The sequence below is a fragment of the Mus caroli genome, chromosome 12, assembly GCF_900094665.2.
Source record: "Mus caroli chromosome 12, CAROLI_EIJ_v1.1, whole genome shotgun sequence".
NCBI classification, from domain to species: Eukaryota; Metazoa; Chordata; class Mammalia; order Rodentia; family Muridae; genus Mus; species Mus caroli.
In genome coordinates, this window is record NC_034581.1 from 8,851,274 (window position 1) to 8,859,972 (window position 8,699).

Here is an 8,699-nt window from a genome sequence, read left to right on the forward strand (position 1 = left end):
AGACAAGTGGCCCAGGCAGAGAGTGTTACCATTAGCTGGGAGGTACAGTGCTAACTCCTGGGTGCAGATCCTAGTGCCTAGCCTGGCTAGAAGGGAACCGGCCCTCCGGGTGACAGCGGGGTGGGATTCCTAGGCCAGGGAGGGGCGGGCGGGCGGTGGGGCGGGCCGTGGGCGGGGCGGGGCGGGGCTGGAAGCCGACTCTCGGGCTGAGGCTGCCGCGGGAGAGGCATCCACAGCGGCGGAGCGGGCGGCCGAGCAGGAACGAGGCGGCGGCAGCGGCTGCGACTCCGGTGAGCGTGGTGCGGACTCGGCTGGGGCGCGGCAGGGATCACAGGCTGGGACTAGCAGGGAAAGGCGCTGCGGATGCACAAGGGCCTCCCGGGCGCCGGATTTGGTGGAGCGGGGCGACTGTGGCTCTCTTCGTCCGGCTCGCGACGCCCTGCAGCCCCGGGCGAGGGAGGGAGGCAGCTAGCTCACGACTCAGTCTTGAACTGTTCTTCTTGGTTCCCGAGCACAGAGGTCTGTGCGTCCATTGCTCCCTCTCTCCGGGTCTCTCTCCTGATTTAATTCTTTTCCAGAAGAGTCCCTTCACCCTTCAACCACTCCCACCCCTACCCCCCCCGCCCCTCCCCCGAACCTTCATCTCCAAAGCTATTCTTCAGGAGACCCGCGATCTTCCTCCTCCGGGTTCCCCTGCGAGGGCCATGCCTCTACTCCCCATATTTCTGTAGCCTCAAGCGTGGATGAAGCCTGTCCTGGCTCCTGCACACCTGTACCCTTCTGCTGCCACCTGCCACAGAGGTGCTTAGCCAGCAGGCAAACTGCTGTGCCTAGGACCTCCTCGCCTCCGCGGTATTCACTCCCCCTCATGCCAGAACTCCTAACTAGAGTCCAGCAGGAGGAGACTTTCCAAGCTGAGCTTCGGGAACAATTTGACCCACTTCCCGAGGCACTGGTCTCAGGCCAGCCATGCTTTTTGGTAGACACACCTGTCTCATTTGCCAGCTGAGAGACTGGCAAGAACACCTTTTGGCAAAAATGTGCCAGCCTGTCCCCTATTCCTTTTCCAAACTGTTAAACTTCTTGGCCTATGTCCCCAGAGATGAGGTCTAGGGCATTTGCCTTTTAAATCTGCTAAAGCTCTCACCCTCGCCCCCAACCTACATCTCTGTGATGATCCCTAGAATCCTGTCAGCCATTACTGGAAGAGGAAGGGTCCAGTACTGATAGAACCACCATTCTGAGTTCTGGGCATGCTTTCTCCTCCTATGCGGGTGATTCCCTGCCTACTTCGTAGAGAACCCCAGGCTCATGGGGCTCCCTTGAAGCCTAGTGGTTTTCTTATTAGAAACTTTCCCTACTCTGACCAGTCACCACCTCTTCCAGATTGTCCCAGGCTATCTGCACAGTGCTGAGTCCCCAGGGCTCAGGGAAAGCTGGGTTAGGACCATGCAGTTTGAGAACCTGTGCGTAGCAGCAAGAGGAGGGTGGCTCCTAGCCAGGCCTCAGCTTTGGGAAGACCAGCCTGTTAGGATTGTTCCCAGTCAGACTAAATTTCACACACTGGTTGTGAGGGCTTCGTGTGAAGAGAGGAGGCAGACTAGGGGCTGTTTTTCCTGCCTGTTTCTGACTGTCTTGTGTTGCTATGGTGACAGTTTTGCCTCTTCCTCCCCCTGACTCTTCTGGGAGCTGGTTTTTATTGGTCTGTTGTCCTGTCTTTTATGGCTCTAATTTCTTCTTTCTACTTGCTCTGAAATAAACAGTCATAAACATGGGCACTGGGCCCAGGCTGGGGGCTGGCAGAATTCACCTCCTGTGGGCCCCTAGCTCCTGTGAGGAGAGAATACTGAATAAGCAGGGGTGGGATAAAGCTACCATGCACCTTCTCCATCTCAGCTTTGAGGAGGGGACAGTAACATCCCAGGTGGGGTGCAGGTTTGGTAGCATCTTTTTGGGTATGTCAAACACTTGTGATAGCTCACTGGGGAGCTAGTGTTCTAGGGGAAGGGTAGCCCCCATCTCTCACTTTGCATCTGAGGTAACTAAACTCAGAGCAAGTGAGCTGTTTCCCGTGGGCTCCTGTTGATGGGAGCACACAGTCAGCTCTCAGATTTGATCAATGAAGGGAAGTCACAGAGCTGAAACATGGGTCTCTCTGCCTCCCATCCTGCTGTGCTCCCAGTTCCGTCTCCTAAAGGACTTCCCTGCACCAGGAAGTAATTAGGAAGGGTTCCAGTCCCCTAACCCTGCAACACATGCTGCCTCCCATGCCCTTTGAACATCCTGAACCCCAAGTGCTGGGGACCCAAGTTGAGAGCAGAGTGAAGCCACTTGTGACTTCCTGTTTTTACTCAGCACTGAGAGGAATTCAGTTTGCTTTTGCTTATGCTCCCAGGGCCTAGATGCAACCGGATGACTCAAGGACAGAGAGCCAGCCCTGAGTAAGGAGTTCCCAGAGAACTAACCCTATCCATAGAATCTGTCACCCACTGTCCCCTGTTCGTGACAGTCTGAAGTGAAGCTGCTCCTCCCTTCCTGGCTATTTTTCTCTTCCTTGCATTTTCTCTCTCCCCTTTGTATGGCAAAGTTCCGGCTTGTTGAAATAGAGCAACATGTACAGACAAGGGTATCAACAGCCTCTCGGTCAGCTGTTGACCCAGAGGAAGTCAGTTCACTCACATGGACCTCATTCTATCTTTCAAATAGACTTGAAGCATCTTTATCTTTCCTGTTGGGTGTTGCTTCTTCTTTTAGAGTGAAATGGATTAGCCTACCTGCTACGATTTGAATCGTTGGAAGGCTGAAAGACCTTTAGCACCTTAGGTTTTCTTGGGAGATCTTAGGTTAAAGAGATGTTTGAGCCACTGTTGGCAGGTTGAAAATTTTAGGATTTTAAGTCATAATCATTCAAGACTAGTGGCATTTTTTTCAAGTTATTTTGTGGAGTATTCATGGAATGCACACCTTTATTTATACACTTCATATTTACGTACCAGATACAGTGCAGGGATCTCAGAGACATGACACTCCCTCCTAAAAATGTGGTCTGGTGGAAAAGGAAGACCTGGAAATAGATTTTATCATGCAGTCAGAGCAGTGTCTTGACAAAGGGAAAGGTGGTGTGGAGTTCAGAGATGGCTCTTAGTCAGACCATCCCTTAGGGTTGACCAGGTAGCCTTGCTTTGTGACTGAAATACAACTAACCAACTACTGTCATCTTGGAAGGCCCTCATTTAGTTTTCACAGAATCAAGTGATTATCAAAGAGAGCCCCTCCTTAGCTTCTGGTGAGCGTATCACAAGGAGGCAGTCCTGTCTGCCTCTGGGAGTTTTGACTCATTCATAGTAGCCTCTGGTTCCTGCTTAACCTTAGTTAAAAATCCTCTCTATGGGGCCACAATAATTGCAAGACTAGGTCTTAAAGTGACTGGAAAGAGAGAAGATGATGGAATCAGGCATGAACTTAAGCTCTGCTGTTGTGTTTTCTGGCTGTGGGGTCCTGAAAGTCTACCTGAGCTCACTGAGCCTCCATTCTTGTGGCAGTAAAACTCCGATACTTACACTTGTCTTCTTCCAGATTAAATGGTCTTATGTATTTATAGGGCCTGGCATGGTGCCAATCTCACAATAGACTTGCTCTTATTTACCCGTATTGATTAGAGAAGAGTTCTCCTGTTAAGGGGCTTCTGGGTCCTCTCAGAATCCCCAAGGAGGGCTCTCTGGATGAATCCTGGCCCTTGGAGATCCATTCATTATCTAGGAAGGTTAAAAATTGCCCGCAGTCAGACTCCTCACATTACTGGTTACTCTTCTAGTTATCTCTCACCAGATAAGCCAGCTTTTCCACCACCAGAACAAGTGCCAGTCTCTAACACTTTTTGAAGTGGAAATGCACTTCCAAAGTTGCAGGAATGCAGTTTTTCCCCCTGTGAGAATCCTTTAAAATAAATGTTTGCTTATAAAGAAAATCCTGGACCTGTTTAGCTGCCCCCTGCCCATTTGTTTTTAAATTTATGTTTATACATTTGCTTGTCTCTATTCTAGATTTAAAGAAATGGGGACAGGGAGGTAAAATCGCATCAGCTAGTAAGTGGCAGGGCCAGAATTTAAAATGAGGTCCTGCGTACTCTTTGTGCCATGGCATACAATCTTGTCATTTTCTTGGCTGGTATGTCAGCGAACCAAAATAAGTGTGTTTGGAGAATACAAGTGGATTTTAGTAAGGGTGGAACTGGTCACTGCTGTAGTAACTCAGACTCATAGTAAATATTTAGAGAGCTTATTAGGGTTTCGCTCTCAGTGCAGCATTAACAAGATTTTCTGCATCTGGCTGCGGGATTTCTTTTTACAAGTGATGAATAGATGGGCACTCTGACATGTCTTAGTCAAGAAAGAATAGTTGATGAAATTCTAAGTGGTTTTTTAATTTTTTTTGCACAAAGAATGAATTGTTGGTTTGTCAATAATATAACCCAAATCACTGGGCAGGCCAGGGTTTTATCATTGAACATGTAAATGGAAAATATCACAAGTGTTTCCCTGATATGTAGACATAGTGACAAGAGATACAACAGCGTTGGAACGGTTGAGGATAGGCATTGGGCAGGGAGCTTTTCATGGAAAGGTTGAGGACAGGCATTGGGTAGGGAGCTTTTCAAAGACAATGGTGGTGTGGATTTAGTCGGCTAAATTTACAGCTTGTGTCTAGGAAGGTGAGGGTGTGAAGTGGCGTGAGCTTTCTTCCCTAGCCTTCCCTAGGTAAGGTAGAAGCCAGCATTTCCTTAAGAGTCCTGCTGCTGAGTCCTGAGTGCTGAGGACAGGGACCACATTTCCCAGCAGTGTGCTTATCAGGTCCAGCTGAGCACTGCACACAGATGTGGTGCTATTTGCAATTATCTCAGGGCCTGAGTCTGGTGTCTGCTTATTTAATGACTTCACTTTCTAATAAAAATTCTGTATGGCATAGATAATTAGATTTTTAAAATGAAACTGGGAAAGAGAGTGCCCCAAAGAGTTTAATTGCAGTTTTATGATGGATCAAGCATAAAAATGGGATCATTCATTTATATAACCAATGCTTACCATGTGGGCTCTTTCCCTTGGTCTGTGCTGGGTTAAGAGCATAGGGATCAGTGTGGTATCACTCCTGCCCTCAAGCAGTCCCCACTCCAAATGTGAAGTGAAGGAGGAAGCACCTACCTAGGTATGACCAGAGTCATATAACAGCTAGCTAGAGGAGGAGGTAACACGATACAGCAGAGTCCATTCTCCTTTGCCATCAAGGTATCATCTCAGGGCATCTCAGTTCCCTCTTAAATGCTAAAACAGAAAAAGTGTGTGCCCAGGAACAACTGTGTTCAACTCTTGATGCCCAGCCTAACTTCCAGGGGAAAGGAGGAGCAAGCCCCTGGGCTCCTGCTTCCCTGTCTATAAAACAGGAAGGACTTGATGACTTGGAAGGACTTATCCATGCCTAGTCTGATGGTATTCAAAACCCTTCGGTTTCTTTTACCCAGTGGTCAGTGAAGAAGGGTGTCCTGGAAGCTTTAGTGAGCCAGCTTGTTGAGAGATCTGAGGAGACTCAAGGGTACTTCCTGGGAATCCTCTTAGAGACCTGCTCCCTCCCAGGAAGGGAGCCATTTTCTGATTGAGCACCCACACACACATACACACACACACACTCCCAAATGGTTGAAAGTCGAAGCAGATGAGAGCAGAAGATGAAGGAAGGTCACAGGAGTGGAGCAGAGCTAATACCACATTCCCTAACTTCCATTAAGGTGAGTGGAGAAGGGGCTGGTCTCCCACACTCACCACCTACAGTCATCTTCTGCTCTGAGTTGATGTCCTTAAAACCTTTTCTGGGGGTGTGGGGGAGCTTGTGTTACTTTTTAAAAACTAAATTAAAATGCACACAAGGAGCTATGAACAATACACTCATTGCAGGGCCTTCAGTTCTTTCAAGGCCATGGGCAATGAGGTCCTAGTCCATGCAGGAGCAGTGATGCAGCTAAATACAAGTGAGCCAGAGTGAGGAGGCAGCATCCCATGCACAGGGCCATGGATGCAGAGTCAGACCACACCATGGATCTTATGCCCACAGTCGACTCGCTCATGTGCAACCTGGGCTTTGACAAGTTGTCTCTTTTTAAATTTAATTTAATATTTGAGTCTTCTGCATACTTTGGTGCTATGTGGGCAGCAGCATTGATGGAACAATAGAAGATCTTGTCAGCAAGATAATACCAAGCATTTGAAAACCATCTGGGGCAAAGTTCTGAAGGACACGTGCAGCAAATATTAGCTCTGCCTTGTGGCTGGGGAAGCTGACATCCAGAGGTATTTTTAGGAACTCCCATGATGTTGCTTCACTAGGAAGATGGCCAAGATGGTGTTTGCTCCTATGTAAAATGCCTTTGAGAGCCATTTTCTCTCCATCACCCCCCACACTGTAAATAAGAGACCGCACATATGTGAGGAATGTGGTACTCATCAGCAAGTTTCTTCATAAAATACTCATCTCAAAAAGGTAGGAGCTCTGTACTAGGCACCTCCACTCTTTAAAACTGAAATAAATCGAGTCAAATCAAGCTTGTGTTTGAAGTTTCTCCCTGCAGCTGACTGGTGTCTTTTAGGGTGTCCTTTGCTCTGACTACCTTGTTTAAGGATGCTATCCGATAGGAATGAGCTGAGCGTGATCTCAGTCCTACTGAGCGATGGGTCCCTCCCAACTGAGGCAGGTGCTGTGCAAGGTCTTTTTCCTACTCATCCCTGGGACAGCTGGCAACCCAGGAAATACAATAGAACTATGGTCTCAGCTTACAGAATGACAAAGTCAGTTGTACATGAATACCTTTAGTGTCTTTATCCTAGTTTGAGGGGGGTATGGATGGATGGGTGGTTGGATTGATGGATGGATGGAGGAGAGATAGTACAATAGGAAAGATGCAGAGGAGAAAGAAGAAATGAACGTAAAAAAAAGAGAAGAGATAGATGAGTGTGAGGAGGGGGGAGGGAAAGAGGGAGGGAATGTGATATATGTATATATCTCTATATAGATATAGATAGATATATACAGAGAGACAGAGAGAAAGATAGACAGAGACAGACAGACAGATTCACTCCATGATTCTGAAATCTAGAGTAATGACACGTACCTGGGAGTCTGAGCTTCTTTGAAGCAAACAGATGAGTTGGAATCTTTGTATTTCCCTTGGTCAATTCCCTGGAGCTTGTGAAGTTTTCCTGTTTGTACATGGTAGGTGATGATGTTTGTGTATCATGGGTAGTATGAGTGGTATGTGGATTAAATATTTATCAGGTACTCTTTTTGCTTGGGTTTTAAATAGAATCTTGGTTTGAAAAGTTTGGGCCACTCTTGTGGGTTCCTCTTTGGTATTCTGATGAGAGCTGCCACAAAAGTTCCCCCTTTCCTTTGACAACCCATCTCTGAATCCCCCCCCTGAAAAGTCCCATCCTACCGGCTCCCATCACTAGCCTGTGAGCTGTCCCTCCATAGCACACACACAAAATAACCTTCCTTTAGTATTGCTGGGTCCTAATAAGGAAAACCGAGAATCAGTCTGTGCACGTCTGTTATCAATCTCCTTGCTCATTTCCTTATTTTTCAAACATGGTTTTTTTCCCTAGTTTGTTGAGATTTCAAACCTGGGCTCTTTAATACCTCCCCAAGAAATAAATAGGGTCAAAAACAATCTTCTGACATATCCACATCTTATTGTTGAGTCCAAAATTCGAAAAAGCTCTATCGCTATTTTGGAAGTAAAAGATAGCCCAATTTTATGGGAGGCTATTTATGACTCTTATAGATCTCATTTGGGATAAATGAGATTTTCAGCAGATAGATGAATGCTTCAGACCCTCCTGGGGGAGCACATTCGAGGTAAGGATGTACTTTGTTCCTTTCTGAAGTATCGAGAACACTGACTTTAGAGGCACATCAGTTCTGAGAAAATCGTTCCAGTGAGGACAGATGGGCTTTAGTTGCAAATGTCTACAGGAGTTCACAGTATCCCTAGGGTTAGGAAGAAACAGCAACTGGCTTTATCTCTGGAGAGAGGATGGCTCACTGGTTATGCTCTTGGCATGTCATGTGGGAAGAGGATCATCAGGGAATAGGGAACCTCAGGTGAGAAAATGCCTCATTTAGATTTGCAGGTAGGCAAATCCGTAGGACATTTCCCCAGTTAATGATTGACGTGGGAAGGCCTACTTCCTGTGTGCAGTGCCACCCCAGGGCAGGTGGTTCTGAGTGGTACAAGAGAGCAGGCTGAACAGCCTAGCAAGGCATGTGCTTCTGTAGTTTCTGCTCCAGGTCCTGACTCCGTGTTCTTGCCTTGAGTCTCTGCCCCTGACTTCCCTCAATGACTGGCTATGATTGGAACCCTTTCCCCCTCATAGCAGGTAGTGCCCATAGTTGCTTTAGGTCATGGTGTTTATTGCAGCAATAGAAAGCAAACCAGAACAGATGGAATAGTCACATAGTTCACTCCATTCTAATCAGAAGTCCCAAAGGCCACTTTCCTACCTTTTCACTTTAGAATGCATTATGTGACCACATTGTTAAGAGTAGAGCAGAACCAATGATTCGTTCCAACATGGCTTCCAAAAGTTTCAAAAGGACAAGGCAGTTTTCCAAGCAGAAGTTTCTTAGAAGTAGAAAGGAGTGGGAATTTTGTT

At 47.2% G+C, this 8,699-nt stretch overlaps 1 protein-coding gene across 1 annotated transcript in view; it reads left to right on the forward strand.

The window, feature by feature from the left end:
- The first annotated feature begins 210 nt into the window (after window positions 1-210).
- Window positions 211-8,699, forward strand: part of Fam49a (family with sequence similarity 49 member A) — a 109,402-nt gene continuing 100,913 nt past the window's right edge. The window contains exon 1 of the mRNA XM_021178997.2: window positions 211-290. The gene's annotated coding sequence lies outside the window, so the exon portion shown is untranslated. The remainder of the gene's footprint in view (window positions 291-8,699) is intronic.